Here is a 19763-nt window from a genome sequence, read left to right on the forward strand (position 1 = left end):
GTAGCTGCGATGCATTAGTTTGCGCGACACTGGCACGCTCACCGGAGTTCATGAAACTTAACAGCTTAATCGGTGACCAGTGCAAACGGAGTGATTTCATATCAACTGCGTTACGAAACTACGTCGATACTTGCGTCTCACTTTAGCTAATATGCAACAGTGGCTAGCACTCGCCGCATCCTGATCGCGTGTAGTTTAACAAGCAAGAGCCCACTAGCGCATCGAAGCAGGCGTGTTTTCGAGCTCGTATGGTTTCGGAAAATACGAGTTGTTTCGGCACGTACTGGAATTGAAGTTCTCAGCCTGTGCGTCACGGACGGTGACGATGGCGTCGCGGATGATCTTAACTAAGACTCGCCGCAAAGCAGCCGATAACCCAAGCATATGTGCGTTCAAGGTTGTTCACCAGTAGTGCAAGCGTGGGCATAAAGTATCGCTCAGTCGCAGCGCCAGTCGCTCGCTTCTCGATTTTCCAGCCTTCCGAGTGAAGGTCGCAAGCTGTTGAGCCAATCAGTGAGCCAGCGGGAGTGAGCGAGGCGAGCTTTCGGGAACGACGCCACCCGCGGGCGCGCCGGGCAATGAACTACGCGCTACCCCCTGGCTGCCCTAGTCGTCGCTAAGCCTAGCCGGTTTCGCATCGATGCAGCAGCTGAGTGCACTTCGAAACTGGCTAGCGCTGAGGTGCTGCTCTCGTCATCGTTTTACTGTGAACCTCGTCTCATAGTAAAACAAAGATATGCTCGGTTTCCGCGACACCTTCAGGAGCGGAGCCAGCTGAGGCCAGGGGAGCCGCGATTGAGCAGCAGCAATTAAAGGCGCCGTGGGGAGACATTTTTTTTTGTATTCCTGTTATCGCTTCTACCAACGACTCGATATTGGCCAACGATACTCCATCCGACGGCTTAGTATGGACTTGAACAAACATTACTGTCGCATTTTTCTGACGCTGGCGGCCGGTATTCATGCTGGCATGCCGCGCCCGTACGTTATCATGTCGCTCAACTGTACGGCCGTGGTGCACATCAAAACCCCCAGACATCCTCCTTTTCGCTCAGATTGTCATAGCACACAGTCACACTGGGACCAGAGTAGTTTAGAGGACCGAGCGCGGGTGCACAGGAGCTAGACTGTGTAAAGCAGGCGAAACTCTTTAAAGCGCGCTGTTGACGTCAGTCCCAAGACTTTATTCTCATTTCGACCCAGAATAAAATCGGTTCAAACTCGCCGGCCGCCGCATTTCACCTTCGGCTGCATACGCTGCTGTCTATATTTAGCGACATTTTCGTGTCACCGTCATGAAATTTTCAGTGAAGGCAATGAACGACATCGTAAAGTATTTTTTTTGCTATTTTATGATGAGCACCACGTCACTGCCGCTAAAACAAATTCTCCGCCAACACTGCATCAGCGTTGGACTTAAGAGCGTTAGCTACGAGAGCTTCAAGTGCTTAGATCGGGGTGTTCAGCAAACGTGGAGAAGACAAAATACAAACATCTGAGGGCATTTCGTTTCAGAAACATTCGTTGGATGGATGGATGGATACGGCTGAACCCTTTACATCCGGCGGTAGCTCAAGCCACCTAGCCATGTCTTGTGAAATTTTACTCCTGTCTTGCTTTTAGCCACCAATCAGATAACCTTCGCTTGGTTACTTCTAACCTCTTAAAATCCACTTTCCCTTCACTATCCCTATACCCCAATGCCTTGGGTAAGTCAGCCCCGCTGCCTTCCACTGTAGGGTGAAGCCCTTTACAGAAAAGTATCAAGTGTTCAGCTGTTTCCTCCTCCTCTCCGCACGCAATGCACAAAGTGTCTATCTCCTGGTACCTGACTCTATACGTCTTAGTCCGCAAAACTCCAGTCCTGGCCTCAAACAACAAAGAACTTCCCCTACAATTATCATAGATATTTTCTTTGACAATTTCCTTTTTAAAGGTCCGGTATGTTTCTAGTGCCGATTTCGTCTGCATCCATGTTTTCCACAAAGCTCTCTCTGTTCGTTTAACCTTTTTCTTAACCGATAATTGCAGAGTTGCCCTTGCCGCTGTCCAGATATTTGCTTGTCAATTTTCTAGTTCGCTTTCTCCATTTCGTGTCAACATTCTTTATGTACAGGTATCTGAAAACTTTCCTAGCTCACCGCTTTTCCTCCATCCTTCTCAATCGTTCCTCAAATGCTATCTTACTGCTAGCCTCTCTGCTCTCGAAAGACGCCCATCCCATATCACCCTGTACCCCCTGATTTGGTGTATTGCCATGTGCTCCCAAAGCTAACCTTCCTACTCCCCGTTGCCTAATTTCCAGCCTTGCTTGAACATCTGGCATCATACACAGGACCGCATTACCGAAGGTCAGGCTAGGGACCATCACCCCTTTCCAGATCCCTCTTACCACCTCATACCTATTGTAATTCCACAGTGCCCTATTTTTCATGACAGCTGCATTCCTACTAGCTTTATTCATTACATATTTTTCATGCTCTGTCAGATACTCAACACTGTTATTTATCCACACCCCAAGATACTTGTACTCATTCACTACTTTTAGCACGAACTCCTGTATTCTATGCTCGCCGCTTTCTTCATTAAATATCATGACTGCAGATTCTTTCTGACTATACTTGAAGCCTAATCTATCTCCCTCTGTACTGCATATGTTTAACAGCTTCTGCAGATCTTCCTTGTTGTCAGCCATTATCACTATATCGTCCGCGTATATTAGTCCCGGTAATGTCTGTTTAATCCATTCCCCTTGCTTGAAAAAAGATAGGTTGAAGCCTAGTCCGCTCCCCTCTAGCTTGGTCTCCAACCCTTGCAGGTACAACATGAACAACAAAGGGGACAGAGGACATCCTTGTCTAAGCCCCTGCTGAATCTCTACAGGCCCTGATACATTTTTTTCCCATTTTATGAGCACTCTGTTACCTCTATATATATATATATATATATATATATATATATATATATATATATATATATATATATATATATATATATATATATATATATATATATATATATATATATATATATCTTTTAAAAGATTAATTACTCCATTTTCCACATCCAATGTGCCCAATATGTCCCACAAATGCTCCTGAGTAACGTTGTCATAGGCTCCCCTAATATCCAGAAATGCTAGCAATAAGGGCCTATGTTACTTTTCCGCAATTTCTATACACTGTGTCAATGAAAATAGATTGTCCTACAACCTCCTTTGTTTCCGGAACCCATTCTGTAGTTCCCCTAACACCCCCTCGTTCTCCACCCAAGCCTGCAGTCTATCCTTTATAATTTGCATCACCACCCTGTAAACCACAGATGTCACTGTTATGGGACGATAGTTACTTACGTCTGCTTTGTCCCCCTTTCCCTTATATATCATGTTCATTCTACTTCATCGCCATTCATCGCGGTCTTTCTCATCCACTATCATTTTGTTCACTACCTGTATTAATGTTTGCTTGGATTTTGGTCCTAACTTCATTATCAACATAATCGGGATACCATCTGGTCCTGTTGATGTGCCACTAGGACCCTTCTTCTCTGCTCTTTCCCACTCTCCTTGCTCAAGTGAAGCTATTGCTGTAACCGGTCTATCCTCCTTCGATAAATTATGTACCACGTGCTTTGCTGTAAATTTTTCCGTCATCCTTGTTCCTATGTGTTTTATTGCTTCATCCCCTTCTAGTCGAATACCCTCATCTGTAACAATAAACCTTTGTTCTAGCCTAGTCTTATTACTCATTGCATTTAGATGTTTCCAGAATTTTTGGGCTGCTTTTCTATCCTTTTTATTTACTTTTGACATCCATTGGGCACCCTTTCTTCTAATTTTCTCATTAATCAAATAGGATGCGTCCCTTCTACACTTTATGAAGGTATCCCATTTTCTGTCTACTTCGGGTTTTGGTTCCCCCCTCTTCTTGGAATATCTGTGTTCCCTGGATGCTTCCTTGCGCTTTTCTATTGCCCTCTTGACCTCCTCATCCCACCAACTCTTGGGTTTGCATCTTTTCCCTTTTAGCTGTACTCGCACCTTAGCTAGCTCTAGCTCCAGTAATCGAGTTAATTTGGTATAAGTCCATTCTGTTTCACTATCCTCAAAAATTACTTTCTCGATTTGTTTGCCTGCTACTTCCAATTGCTTTTCTGAGTAAAAATTTCGCCCTGATTGTTTATCTTGATTCAGTCCTACATTGCTTTTTCTTCTGAAGCTCAACTTGATACGCTTGTGGTCGCTACCTAGACTTCTGGAACCATCTTCATCTATGCTCATTACCCCTAATCTGTTATACATCCTCTGTGACATTAGTGCATAATCTATCGTCGAGTGCAGACTCCCCGCCTCCCAAGTTATGAGCCCTTCACACTTCTCGGTGCTGTTGCATACAACTAAATCATGCCTGTCACACATGTCCTGCAGCATGCTTCCTGTCGAATCCGTGTACCCATCCAGGTCTTCTATGTGTGCATTCATGTCGCCTAATATAATTATCTCGCCCTGTCCTCCTAGCTCATCAATGTCGCTTGCAATACATTCTAACATTTTCCTGTTTTCCTCTTTGGCATTAACCCCTGTCCACAGGTATACAAAGCCAAGGAGTGTTTGCTTGCCTGCCACTGTTCCTTTTAGCCATAAATGTTCCCTGCATCCCAGTCTAACCCTTTGAAAATTCATACTTTTATGAATGAATGCCCCAATTCCACCTCCCTTTCTGCTGCCCTCTGTTCTATTGCAATATTCCCATGCGTAGTCTGGGTTACAGGGTGGTTGCTCCATGTCTCTAAGATGTGTTTCCGCTAAACCATATACCATTAATTCCTCCTGTCTTAACTGTTCTTCTATTTCCTCCCATTTCAGTCTATTCCTGCCACCTTGCATGTTAATGAAACCTATATCTGAATTAACTTGGCCCTGGCGCTTGCATCTCTTTCTTCCCCTATGGTTCCATTGTCCGTTTGATCTTAATTCTTCCTTCTCTACACTGGTTCCTTCAGAGCTCTGGGTCCCCCCAAAAAAGCTGTTGCCTGGCGACCTATCCTACTACCCACCTTCTTGCCAGTGGCACCACCGTAGTGGATGCCATCCTGTGCAAAAGGGTGGGGCCTAACCTCGTACACTTCCCTGTTGACCTCCATCACCTCGTATCTTAGTCGTCGACTCAATAGCCTAATTACCCGATTAGTCTCCACGACCCTCCTTTCCGCTTCGCGAGCCTGCCTCTGGACCTCTAGGATTGTGCATATGGTCACATGCACACTCTCAGAGGCCTCTCTAAGCCTACGCATCCCCACCTCCAACTGCGTCTCAAGATTCTGGCTCCTCCCCTGCAGTACATCATTGAGACCAGCATGGATGACCACAAGGTGTTCGCCATCCATGCTGCCCACCACCACCTCCCGGGCTCTGGCCATTGCATCCACTATGCACTTTCCCGACTGAGCCTCCACCTGCACCCGCCTGTCTGCCTTCACTGCCGTCAGAACGCCTCCCTCAACCCTCGATACATTCGAGTCCCCGACCACCAGAACTCTCCTGCGCCCCAAACGTTCGCTTCCTAATTCCATCTGTTGGCCTCCGGATCGCTCTAGCTGACTCTCCTGCCGCTGTACGCTATTGTCGCGAGTTTCCATGCCCGCTTTACCCTTTTTCATTTAGTTCTCATTTTTCTCACTCAATGCTCGCTGCACTGCAGCACTGTACGATCGACGAACCTCGTCCCCCACCTGACCCTTCTCCGAACTGGGGTGCCCAGCCGGCCGCGACCTGAGCGCTTCAACCTGTTTTTCTTGCTGGGTCCGCTTTTCCCGCTCTTCTTTAATCTCGCCCACCATTCGCTTCAACAGGGCGGCATTATTCTCCTCCTTTTTAATCAAATCGGCGACCTGAGCTTCCAGCTTAATCCGTGCCTCTCGTTCGACCTGCCGGTCCGCATTAAGTGCATTAAACCCAGCTTCCCATTCCCCTTTTAACGCATGAACGGCGTCCCCAAACCGCTTGCACATCTTACACACGAAGCTAGCCTCATCCGCCTCGGCTAAGCTCCCGAACCCTGTCTCATCTAAGTAACACCAACGGTCGCACTCCTGGCACTGTACTAACTCCTCGTCCTTGTCCTCCTTAACTTTCCTAGCTTGCCGACCCATCGTCCGGCCGACTACGCCTTGCGAAAGCCCGCCAAAATTCCTATGCGTAAAAACCCGCCAAGAATATTACACAAAACTTCGGCACTACGCAACGTAAAAGCCCGCCAAAATTCCTAGAGAAGAAACCTTCGGCACTAGTCAACGTAAGAGCCCGCTAAAACTCCTGCACAAAAACCTTCGGCACTGCGCAACGTAAAAGCCCGCCAAAATTACTACACAAAAAATCTTCGGCACTACACAACGTAAAAGCCCACCAAAATTCCTACACAAAAACCTTCGGCACTACGCAACGTAAACGCGCGACAAAAATCCTACACCAAAAACGTTCAGCAATACGCAAGGTAAAAGCGTTCCAAAATTTCTACGCAAAAACCTTCGGTACACACACTTCCGCTAGCCTTTCTACCCTTAACTCGGTTTAAAACTACTGCCCGAAAGCATGTACAAGCTCAAACACCAAAAGGCACTTAGCTTCAGACGTAGTCGCTGGAGCTGACAGTCGCTGGTTCGAAGTTGCGCCAGTCCCGTCTCGCCTGCTATGGGATCTGCGGCCACTGGTGGCACGTGTTAAGTTGCTCCTGCTTTGTTGTAGGTATCCAGCTCCTGCCGAGTACGTCATCGCCTTTCTAAGATACAAGCAGCGTCATCTACTTCAAAGATTTTGCACTACTATTGCGATTTACAGCCACCTTAACTATATCCGATATGTTTCCTCCGTATATATCAGTTAACGAATTTTATAAACGTGTGCGTTACAACAAGATGAATTGTTTGACTGCATCCGGAACTCGCTGCGACAAACGATTAGGCCTTATGGCTGTCTGGAAATCCCCGGAATGCACGGTTTGGGGGCGAAAAGGTCGTCGGTGCGAATCCCACACATATTTTAGGCTTCATCTAAATATTTATTTTATCCTCAGGAACATGACAAGTCAAATGACACCACTTCGATCGTTATGCGTCAAACGGGCGGCCCCCAAATTTGATGCAAATGGGGGTCCCCGGGGTTCCACTTCGATAGCCGCTATACTGGCATATGTAAAACGGATCGAAGGTATCTGTGACAACTGAGGCTCTACGCGCCCGCTGTTGCTATGTGATATAGTGTGGTAACTGTCTTGGCTAATTTGACCTTCCCTGCAGACAGACGTGTCCTTGACCAACGTAAGTAGTAAGAGCTGACGCTCTTAAAACTGAAACGCGCGGAAAAATGATATCGGGGTTGCCTTGAACATTTATACAGAGAACTGCGTGCATGTACACACATGCTGCCTTTGTGTAGCCGGATGATTATGGCGAGTAATTTTCCCTGATTGACGATTAACGACATTCTTTTCCGCGACGCATAGAAGTGTCCTTGGTTTTTTCTGCGCATATAGTAGTAGCGGTACATTATGTTACATGGCTTGAACATGTCACAGAAGCCAAGAGGACACTGACTTTCAGTAGCGCCATTCGACTTGCGCACACCGATTGGTGTGCAGGCGCTGTCGTGGCTGCAGCTACATGCCGCCACCGCAAGAGCGTGCGGATACGCAGGCACCGCTGGCTTCGCCGCTTGTGCATACAGATTTTGGGCTTTCAAAGCCGCATTATACTCTTGAGCATGCACTACTTTCGTCACATTGTCATGTGGGAACAGAAGGGAATTAGGTGAGTGCTCGAGCAGTGCCTCTCCTCTAGGCCAATTCTCGTTCGGTGAGAGAGCCAGGTCGCGGGAAGCGAGTTGAAAACTCGATTCGCCAATGTGAATGAGCACCCGACGCGGTGGCTCAGTGGTTAGGGCGCTCGACTACTGATCCGGAGTTCCCGGGTTCGAACCCGACCGCGGCGGCTGCGTTTTTATGGAGGAAAACCGCTAAGGCGCCCGTGTGCTGTGCGATGTCGGTGCACGTTAAAGATCCCCAGGTGGTCGAAATTATTCCGAAAATTATTCATGCGTTAATTATACATCACTCAATCAGCTTGTCAGCGAAAAAAAAGAGCGCCCCCTTGTGGATTTTGTATAAAAAAAGACCCATATCCCACGGATATGTTTGGGTGAGCAGGAGAGCAAGATCAGTAGGGGCGCATATAGCCACGAGCCGTCAGATGTCGCTGGCTAAGAGTTCGGTCACAGTTCCTGTGGTGTGCCCACTTTCGCTTATCTGCGATCTAGGGCAACTCACTGACCAAAAGAAGTAGCACAAAATACGGCCCTCTATTCGGCAGCAGTGGACAGCGACGTACTGTTGGCGCCAACAAAAAAAGATGTAATCTGTTCTTGGTGTTTTAGCGCACACAAATTTTAGTTTTGCAGCGTCTCAAGAGAAATTAGCCGACTGTTCGCCCTGTCAGCGAAACACTGACAGGATCTTATTTTTTATCGGTTTGCTTAACCATCTAATTTGTTATTATAATGATTGTACATTTAGCGTCTGCAGCATTTTTACTTACTGCTAGCGCTCCTATCGTGAATTTATGCTCTGTTTAGTTCGTTGACTTAGGTGGATCACTATCCTATTTTGGCCCACTTCCTGAGTCACTTTCTCATATTTACCTACGTTAACGAGCTTTTTTGTTTATATCTTCAGTTCGGTAGCTCTTCCGGATTTGTTCATTCACGTTTGCTTTTGCTCTGCGAATACATTATTTATAAGCAAAGTTTGAAGTTTCCGATACGATATGTATTAACACAAAAAGGGAGATGGCCCGCAGTAACATGACTCCACCAGGGCAGCAAAATTATGTGAAACCGCCCCGCGATGGCTACTATGAATGATCAAGCCCTCAGAATCCGTCGAGGCAAGCGTAGCTATTGGGCAGGAAACGCCTTCAATATTCTATTCCTTGCGAACATTGGAGAATAAATATTTTAGAAAAAAAGGAGCAACGGGCCCGTCCGGGATTTGAACCCGGGACCTCTCACACCCAAAGCGAGAATCATACCCCTAGACCAACTGGCCATTTTTTTTTCTTTATTGCATGGAAGAACTTCTGTAGAAAGGAGGAAACTTCAATCAGACTAGTTCGCGTCTCAAGTTACCGGGATGCTTAATATGAGCCCCCATAGCCGTAACTCACCACTGCATCCCCATCAAAACATCAAAATTCAGGGAGGCACACACAAGCATCTAGGCACGGCAGCCAGCTTGGAGGTTCGTCGCGAGCAGCATATACACTCCTCACCAACGCACACTGTTCCCGAAACACAGATTTGGACGATCTTGGTGGCTCGGCATGTCTGTCCATCATACGGCTTTTCCAAAGACTGAATAGTCCCATCAACACAAACACGTCATAAGGCACAACAGAGTTTTTGTCAACAGGCAGAAATCTAATAGTGTATGGTGTAATTTCAATGTCCTTCTTAAGAGTTCGTTGTAGTATGTCCCAAAAGAACATGGCATCACGGCACAGGATGAAGCAATGATCAATTGTCTCAGGCACGTTACACAGACGACAATTCACATTCCAGGGTACAAACATCCCCTTGTCATTAAGAAATGTCTTGACAGGCAGCGTCGCTGTGTGTAGTTTGAAAAAGAACGTTTTAGCGGCTGCCTGAATGCACATCCGCCTAACACGCTTTAGAATACTGATGTCCAAAGACCCCAGATAAGGCTGCCGATACAATGGTGTAGGGAACAAAGACTCAGTGAGAGCCTGGGTCATCTGCTTTCTCGAGAGGCTATACAGGTAATCTAAAGAGAAGCGCACAGTGAGAAAATTGAAAGTGTCAGCAACCTCCTTAAGAAATCCCCATAAAGTCCCCTCACGAGCCTGCACAGTCGGTGCGAATAAGTAAGGCAAATGAAAACTAAGCCGCCTAATGAGCACAGCTACCAGAAACGGGTCGTTTGCCGATTTGAAAAAGAAAAAACGGGAAACGAGCTGATGCACGAACAGGTGAACAAGGCCCACTCCACCACCCTCTAAGGGAAGGAACAAGTTGTCACGCCTCATCGGCTCCCATTGAGAGCGCCAAACAAATGCTGCAAATATTCTATGTATTGCTTGCACCTTCCTCCTCGCACAATGCAGGACTTGAAGGACATACGCGAGCTTTGCAAACAAAAAAATGTTACAGACCTGTGCCCTCGCAAACACTGAGAGTTCCCTACCCATCCAAGCCTGTGTTTGCCGCCGTAGAGTTACAGTTTGTGAATCCCAGTAGGCTGTACTGTTGCGAACTTGGTGCAGCGGAACGCCTAGGTACTCAAGAGGGCTACAGTTCCAGCATATACCACCGAACTGGCTTGGCCTAGTTCCCCAATGACCCAACCAAAAGCCTTTGGATTTCTCTAAATTAAGAGCCGCGCCTGATACATCGCAGAACTGTTTAGTCAAGTTTAGAGCCTCGAGTACACTCTTTTTGTCAGAACAAAAGAGGGCGACATCATCAGCGTAAGCTAAAACTTTAACTTCACATTGAGCCAGAGAGAAACCGCGGATAGCTGCGCTGTTAATTATACTGAGACAGAGGGGTTCCAGATATAGGGCAAACAACAATGGAGACAGTGGACATCCTTGACGAACAGATGCTTCTAGTGGTACTGGTTTCGTTAGCTCCTGATTAACAATAACCCTTGTATAGGAGTTCTTATAGCACAGCCTTATGCCTTTGAGCAAGACATCACCAATATTTGCATACTCCAAGACCGCGAACAAGAAATCGTGCCGAACTTTATCAAACGCCTTAGCCAAGTCAATTTGAATCAGAGCTACTTGGCCTATCTCATCTGATACTGTCTCTAATACTGAACGTGCAATATGGATATGTGTTTGAATACTGCGGCCTCTAATACCACAGACCTGATGCGGACCTATCAAGTCCATAATGACGAGCTGCAGACGACTGCTGAGAACCTTGGCAAAAATTTTGTAATCAACATTGCAAAGGGAAATTGGACGATATCCCTCAACAGTTTTCAACCAATTAGTATCTTTGCTTTTGGGAATTAATATTGTGTGCCCAGAATAAAAAGTGGGAGGCAGGACACCCACATCATAAGATGCTTTGAAAACTTCTATCAAAACAGGCACTAGGCAAGGCGAAAATGTTTTATAGAATTCGCTAGTAATACCATCTGGCCCAGGAGATTTCTGGCTCTGCAGGGCAGAAATGGCTGATTGAATTTCATCCAAAGTGATAGGTCCCTTCACTATAGCACACTTCTCATCATCAAGTCGAGGGAAGTTTCCGAGCAAGGAACTGTAATCTAAACCCTGACTTGGATCTTCGCAACTGCCAAACAGCTTCCGATAATAGTCGAAGAAAGCAGCAAGAATACCAGGCGCATCACTGTATGTGCAATCACCATACTGAATTTCCAATATTTCCTTCGCAAGAGCATTCTCTCTTTCATCACTCAGGGCCCGACGAGAAGGTTGCTCATCAAGAAACCTTCGGGACCTAGATTGTAGCAAGGCCCCCTTATATCTGTCTGTCGCAAATTGTTGAAGCTGTGCTTTTACGTTATTAATCTCTTCGAGATAGGCACCCGGGCTTACCCTCTCTAGCTCATGTAGCTCCGTTAGGGTGCGCCCAAGCTCACGAAGGCGGTGTCTCTTCAGGAAAGCGATTCTCGCTGAGGCCTCAATTGCCAAGTTTTTGATCTCCTGTTTAAACAAGTCCCACTTTTGAAAAATGGAAAGATCACGGCGTGACCATACGTCCTTCAAACAAGTAGGTACAGCACGCTGAAAGATTTCGTCTGAGAGCAGACAGTTATTTGTCTTTATTTGTGTTTATTATTATTTGTGTTTATTATTTGTGTTTATGCCCCCACAAAGCAGCGCGATAGAAGGCTTTTTTTTCTGTCATTAGTTGAACATTTGTGCACGGACCGCCAAATTATATTGTTGGGAGATTTTATTTGCGTTTGTAGGGATGAGGACCGTTCAGTGGTATGTAAGAGATACGACCATAGTGCTGCATTACTTACCGATTTGGTTTCTGAATATAGTCTTGTGGATGTGGGGCAGGAAAAAGGCGACAGTATACATTTCACTCATTTTCAGTTTTCCTCTAATGCTCGCCTTGACAGAATTTACGTTTCTGTTGACGCATTAGCAAGTGTGTTTGGCTACTGGGTGCGGCCCATTTTCTTCAGTGACCACTGTATGGTGTCTCTTCAGATAGGAAAGTACACTCGGCATGTACTTCACCCTCGATGGGAGTTGTGGAAGATGAATAACTGCCTAGACCAACTGGCCACGCAAAGCAGCGGCACAAAAGCATGCACTTGAGTAAGATGTTCAGAAATCCGGTTTTACGTTTTATTTAGTTTTTTATTTCTGAGCCGAGAGTCTGTACAGCTAGTTGAAATTCACTACGCGTTGCGTCCGTTTTACCGCACTGTGGCGTTCGGGTAGCCTGTATTTTTTTTTTTGAAAATTTCACAGCAATTTCGTAACACAGGGACTTCGCTAAATATGTCGTCAAAGCTAGGCATAGAAGGGGCACGATACATAGATATTCAAACAGTCATGCACAAGGCGGAGAATACACCGTGCCTCACTCATTAGAACTAATGGCCGCTATGTGCGGAATACCCAAGCTGTTCTGCTCGAAGCCTGAAGAACAGCTCAAGCTGATCGACAGAGCTCGCTTGACGGCAAAGGCCACTGGGGCCCTGAAGTGAAGACCCCACCTCCGCCGAGAGAATCCTTTTGCGACTGTAAATTTCTTCGCTCGCTCGCTGGCTCACTCACTCACTCACTCACTAACTCACTCACTCACTCACGCACTAACTCACTCACTCACTCACTCACTCACCCACTCACTCACTCACTCACTAACTCACTCACTCACTCACTCACCCACTCACTGACTTACTCACTGACTCACTCACTCACTCACTGCCTCGCTCACTCACTCACTCACTCAGGAAGGTCAACAGACGTTCTGAGGGCATGCCTCAAAACAACGGTCCGGCAATCTTTGAAAATAAAACATGATCCCTGCTCTTGGAGGCACATATGCAGACCGTCAACACATAGGGTACATAGTGCTCACCAGATCAAAATATAGCTACTATAAAACCATATATTTCAATACCTGAAGTCCAAAGCGCGAACCATCCGCCCAGCACCCCCTTCAGTAAAGGTATCAGGTTATTTAACATGCATTCGCTCCAAACTGGAATCCAGATGCGCCATTTGGGACTCTAATCAAAGCAAACTTCCTAACTAGAAGCAGCACGAAATTGGGCAGCAAGATTCATCCACTCTGTCTATTCCTATCATGTTAGTGCCACCAAAATAAAACGTAATGCTCCTGTATCAAGCTTAGCAAATCGCCGTACTATGGCGTGACTGTGCGTTTTCAAAAGTTTACTATTATTACATGAACAGTTCTGTAATCAGACCTGCCTACCGTATCTCCAGCCGCACGAACCCCGAGACGGCCGTTTACCCTCCTCCTGCCAGGGCATCTGCGTATCTGTCATTTTTTTTTGTTCGCACTAAAAAGGGCTGGAATGACTAGGCCAACGCGGTCGTACCATCATCCCTCATCCATCGAATCAACTATGTGCCAGGAAATACACTCCCCAAAGTAGTACCCCTTTAATGGGGCCCTCGAGGTAGTTATAAATATTAATAATAAAAATAACACGAAAGACATCTGTTCAAGTGTTCCCACTATTCTACTCTAAATTTTCAGTAGGGCTGCAGAAATCATCGCCCATCTTTGTCTCAAGCCTAATTGAGTTTGAAAACCGAACTCAAACCTAAAGACAAACCGAGTGAAAACCGAAGTGCTAGCGCGTTTGCACACCACGCTACTTCGTACATCCTTCTTCCTTTGCACCTTAAGCCCCGACTCCTAAGACACTGAAGGCGTACGTGTAGCTTCTGTACGCATTCCAGCGTCTGCCGGAACTTGTCCTTGCGCGCGCGGGAGCAGACGCGAGCGCGACGCGCTGGCGTGGCTGGCGTACCCCAATCGGAGGACGCGGCTACCGCTGCTTCCGGATCGAGTCCTTGAGCTGACTGCAGCTGCCACGGCTGCTCTTTTCTTAGCGGTGTGAAAGCGCGGGGACAGGAGCGAGCCAGCACGGCGTCTCTCCCTACAAGCATACATGGCAAAATTACTTTTTTAAATGTCAGTAAATTACATTGCTAATTACTTTGGTGAAAACTGCTAAACTGCCCATTTATTACAGTTCAGTTACTTTCATAAAGTAATTGCATTTGCTTTACAGTTACTTTTTACCTTGCACACACAGAGAAAGTCCAGTGGAGACATCTCCCACAATCATTCAGTCTTCTCATTTTACTGCATCGCAGGAGCAGCTCAGCTTCAAAGTGGCCCCTACGTTCAAGATAGTGTCCCCAATTCGCCATGTTGAACAGCCGTCCTACAGATGCATTTTATGCCAACTCTGTCTTCGGCATAACGAAACGCTTTTCAAGCCTTGCGTACAACTGGAAAACGGTAAAATCTCTTGTCAGGTGTGCGCCAGAAGCCATGTAGCTTTCTGTGTTTCTCGGTTCCAAGGTGGTGGCTAAGTCCGCGCGCGCATCGGCACCCGCCCGCGTGTCCAACTCAGCAGTGCTTGCTGGCCCAGGCTTTTCCGCGTGTTCCCCTGCTGTTGAAGTGCCCGACCCGGCAGACGAGAGATCAAATTTTTGCTGTCACCAAGAGCAGTGGTTCATTCTTAATAAAAGTAATCTGTACTGTAATTAATTACTTTCGCTTCCAAATTAACTGCTGAAAATAATTCATGACATGCAACTTACGCGAGTAAAAAAATAATTAATTCAATTAAAATTAATGAGAAATGCACTTAATTTCTGCAATTGCATTACAGGAATTTAAGTACCGCAATGTCTGCCTTCTACTCCTGGCGCAGGATGGCGCTGTGCGCACGGGATAGCAAGAGTGTCTCGATGTCACCTTCAAAGAAAAAGACCTGCCGCAAAAATGTATTTCGCCGACCAGCATGAACGGGCACACTAAGAAAAAGCGGGCCCATCCGGGATTTGAACCCGGGACCTCTCGCACCCATAGCGTGAATCATGCCCCCTAGACCAACGGGCCACGAACGTTGTTGGTTGAGAAACACGTTCTTGAGTAAGATGTCGAGAAATGCGGTTTTATGATTTGTTTCGGTTCTGTTCCTCACCCGAGAGCCATCTTCGTATTCACGCAGCCCTCCGCTACAGCTAGTTAAAATTCCTCTGGCGTTGCGTCTGTTTTTTCAGACTGTGCTATTTAGGTGCCCTGAATTTTTTTTTTTGCAGGATCTCGCAACCGTTACATCGGATAAGGAATACAATAAGGATGTGGGCAAAGCAAGGCGTAGAAGGGTATTTGAACTGTATGCGTAAGTAAGGCGGAGCATACACTGTGCCTCGCTCACAAGAGACAGAGACGTTCTGAGTGAATGCCTGAGAACAATTAACGGGCCCGACAATCTATGAAAAGAAAACCTGGCGCCTCCTCTGGGAGGCACGGCGGTGTAAAGAGCGAAAGCGGCTGTTCATAGACAGGGAGGGAACATTGGTCCCCACAACAAAATATTGCCACTGGAAAAGTACAGGTATTTCTAAAGCTGTGGCCAAAGGTGCAGTATGGGTATAAACTGTAATACGAAATACGGCTGTTCGCATGTTCAGGCAAGTCGACTCTAAATTTCAGTGCAACTCGAAAAATAAAGCGCACTTTCATTGCTGTAGTCTCGCAAAAGCATCCAGAAGGCGCCGCGCGATTTGCGCCCATTGTTCGAGGCGTCCAGCGAACGGAGGTTAATGGCAATCAGCAACGCCACGATGTAATCCGCACCATGTCTCCGCTTGTGGCTCTATTGGACACGAAAACCTCGGCATACAGCACCTGTGCTAAGAGGTCTTGAATTTTACAATTAGACCAAAACATAGAGTCACAGGGGCGAAGGCACGCACCTGTTTCACTTCGTCTTTGCTGGGAAAATTCTTTGATTTGGCCCTTATATGGATTCAATGATTTATCTCCGCTCGCAATACGTCAGGACCCCCTAAACAAGTGAGGCGTATATTCCGTGTGCCTGCGCGCACAGAGCCTCCCAACGCTAAGCGTAGTGTAGCATATGGTGAAATGCACATCCATGTGCCTCGTACTGGATCGCACTCCTGCCGGCGCTAACCACACACCGCTAAGAGAATAGCAGCTATGGCAGGTGCAGTTTGTTCCAGGACTCAATCCTTAAATCGCGGCAGCCGCATCCTCAGATTGGTATACGCCTGCCACGGCAGTGAGTCGCGCTCGCTTCTCCTGCCACTGGCGCAGAGGCGAGTTCTATCATGCAAGCTGGCCAGTAGGGCCGACACGTGAATTCCTCGAAAGCATCCCAAGGATTGAGGCTTAAGGCGGGAAGAAAAAAAAAATTTTACAGCGTCGGTGGCCAAATATGCGGCTGGGAAATGCAAATGTGACATTATGATAATAACAATTGGTTTTTGGGGAAAAGAAAATGGGACATTATCTGTCTCATATATCGTTGGACACCTGAACCGCGCCGTAAGGGAAGGGATAAAGGCGGGAGTGAAAGAAGAAAGGAAGAAGAGGTGCCGTAATGGAGGGCTCTGGAATAATTTGACCATCTTTAAAGTGCACTGACATCGCACAGCACACGGGCGCCTTATCGTTTTTCCTCCATAAAAATGGAGCCGCCGAAGTCGGATTCGAACCCGATGACTCCGGATCAGTAGTCGAGCGCCCTAAGCACTGAGCCACCGCGGCGGGGCAAAGTGACATTATAGCCGAAGGCTTATCAATCACAGAGGCAGATGAGCTAGTGATTGCGTTAGCCGTCTTTGCTACCAAAGCCAAAGTCATCATTAGCGACTGCAGAAACGCGGTGATGAACTACTCAAGGGGCAGAATCGGCAAGAAAGCGCTCGAAGTAATAGAAGGCGCAATTATAAACTGATATGTAAGAATAACATGGATCTCAGCGCATACTGGGGGTCCAGGCAGTGAAGCCGTAGATCGAACCGCTAGTCTAGTATTTTCAAGACGAGGGCTGCACTGCGCTCACCACATCGTGAAAAAATGCCAAGAAGCTCCAGGAAAAAGCAAATATGAAGGCGATGAAATTTGGAGTGAAGTATTAAGAAGCCCAGACTCTAGGGTGCAAAAGGAACAGAACCAGCTGGCAGCTGCAGCGTCGCTTAAAATTAAGTGCTAGTCTTGTAGTGAATAAACCCCCTACTCTCCCGGAGGCCTGCTTGCCGTGCCGGAGAGGGTAGGTAGGGGGGCCGGTTCAAACATTAAAAGTTATTCTGAATCATAATGTGGTTAAAATTCATGGGCTCATCCGGGATTTGAGCCCGGGACCTCTCGCACCCAAAGCGACACCAATACGCCTATAGATAGACGAACGGGCCGCACGTCGAGCAGTCGCATCGAACCTGCATACAAAAGCGCATTTACGTGAGAAATCTTTAAGACCGGTATTGAGGCTTTTTTTGGTCTTATTACCAAATCTCAACTCATTTTATATCCACAAAGCCCTCTGCTCCACTTGCCGATTAATATTCTGAAGACTTAGCGTCACTTACAGCGTACTAGTACTACATCATCGGTCTTCTTTACACCCTTCTAGAGGCCCTTGTACTGTGCGATGTTTGTGCGCGTTAAAGAACCCCAGGTGGTCGAAATTTCCGGGGCCCTTCACTATTGCGTCCCTCATAGCCCGAGTCGCTTTGGGACGTTAAACCCCCATAGTCCATAAAACATCCTTCACACTCGGTGTGTCAACGAAGCCCGCCACTAATTTTTAAGTACAGTCTTTATGAAACAAAGAGATTGCTTCTGCGGCATAGTACTAACAGTCTTGTATTAGGTCTGAAAAAGGTGTATCATGTTCACTAGCAAGCTGGTTAACTGCTTTTAAATGTTATCTTTATGCTACTACATTTTAGGCCTAGTTTATATGGGAGCTTCGCTACAGCACAGGTGTATCCCACGTAAGCCACGGAGCCAAGGTCAAGTGAAACGAAAGCCATGGAGTGGCGTGTACTGGTGACCGTTGCTAAGTGCGCTACACAGACGAGCGCTTTTCGTATGGCGCACTAGAACATCTGAATCTGTTGAACCACAGCACCGAGGGCAATCGCGTGTTCGAAATTCTAATAACCGATAACCGGCAGCTACAAATCCGTAAATGCAGCCAGGCGCCTAAATGTAATAGTTAAAAAGTTAAGTGCTTGAATTCTGCTAAAATTGTCGTAATATGCCTATAAACATATGTTTATGCCATAGAATGCCTAAAAATAAAATTCGTGGCGGGCTTCGCTGCAACACCTAGTGTATAGACCTTTCACAGATAGGTCGACGAGTGCTTCCAGGTTCGGCACTGGGCTGTGGAAGGCAGCTGCCATCATCTTTCGAACTCATAGCTCCCACACACCCTTCCCGCAGCCCAAAAAAGGTCGTAGAAAGTTCTCTGGAGCTACTCGAAAGCTATGTGACATTAGATAAATGTCATTAACATCTAGTCAAGGAAGGACTGAAAACGACATAGGCGCAAAGGTATTCTAAACAACTGACTCTCATAAGGTGAGATGAACAGTGTGCTTCATTTGAAGGAAACCTAGTGTCTCGGACGTTGTGCGGTTTTACCCCTGCATAGAAAGGTAGGAGTGAACAAGTGGAGATCGTGACCATGCTATTGTATAAATAACAGGCCACAAAGAAGACAAATCTAGCCGCGTGCAAACCGTGTTTCCTGCAGGCGACCCAGGTTTTCAGCCCTACCACGAAGGCTCTGGTTAAGATCAAGCCACAGAGGACATGAAGCCCTTTTCACAATTAGGAAGCAGTCCACTGCCTATAGATGTACTCTATTTATAATATGGTTTTAAAGTGCACACACCTTTTGGTCTTTTAGTGACTACAATATTGCAACTCGGCACGAGTAGCTCGACCAGGGTATCGGAATGTAAATATCGACTACGGAATTGAATTTTTAGTCAGGGATGGCAGCGAACTTCAGAGATGTGCTTTGCACATTGCCGTCTTCTTCTACTGACACTGCTACCGATGATGATGATTATGGATTCTTTATGGCGCAAGGGCATCTATGGCTAAAGAGCGCCTTGGCACAAGGTATTTGCGATTACTCAAGGTGGGGTAAAAGACCCTTTTTTCAGCACTTCACCCCTGATTAGCCGAGAACAAGGCTAGTGGTAAGCTTGTACCCATGGTATCACCGGTGGGTACCTGGTGGCGCTGGGGATCGAACCCCGCACCTCCTGCATGCGACGCGGATGCTCAACCGCTTGGTCGCCGCTGCGCTAATATATTAGACTAATATAAATAAGACTAGTATGCGCATTCTATCTAACAAATATCGTGGCTTGAGGTGCCGACGACTCAGCAAAGCATAACAATGAGCCTACAGTCCGAGACACCGACAGAGCTGCGTTCAAATTTCGCATTACTTATGGTCATAATCGACTTCAGAATTTTTTTAGAAGATTCTGCTGGAATCTATGGACAAGAAACTGTGGGTAAAATGCCGAAGAGTCATTCTGCGTTAATAATGTGACCACTTGCAAAAGCTGTTTAGCTAATCAGGCGAATCGCCACTATTTTCAGGGATCGTTAGACAGATGAGGAGCACATTCGTAGAGGCCATTAT

The 19763-nt window shown here is 46.7% G+C and overlaps 1 non-coding gene across 1 annotated transcript; it reads right to left on the bottom strand.

Moving 5' to 3' along the window:
* Nucleotides 1–9023: 9023 nt before the first annotated feature.
* Nucleotides 9024–9095, bottom strand: TRNAP-UGG (transfer RNA proline (anticodon UGG)). The gene has a single exon. It is a non-coding gene; the product is annotated as a tRNA-Pro (tRNA).
* Nucleotides 9096–19763: the final 10668 nt, after the last annotated feature.

The sequence above is a fragment of the Amblyomma americanum genome, chromosome 1, assembly GCF_052857255.1.
Source record: "Amblyomma americanum isolate KBUSLIRL-KWMA chromosome 1, ASM5285725v1, whole genome shotgun sequence".
NCBI lineage: Eukaryota > Metazoa > Arthropoda > Arachnida > Ixodida > Ixodidae > Amblyomma > Amblyomma americanum.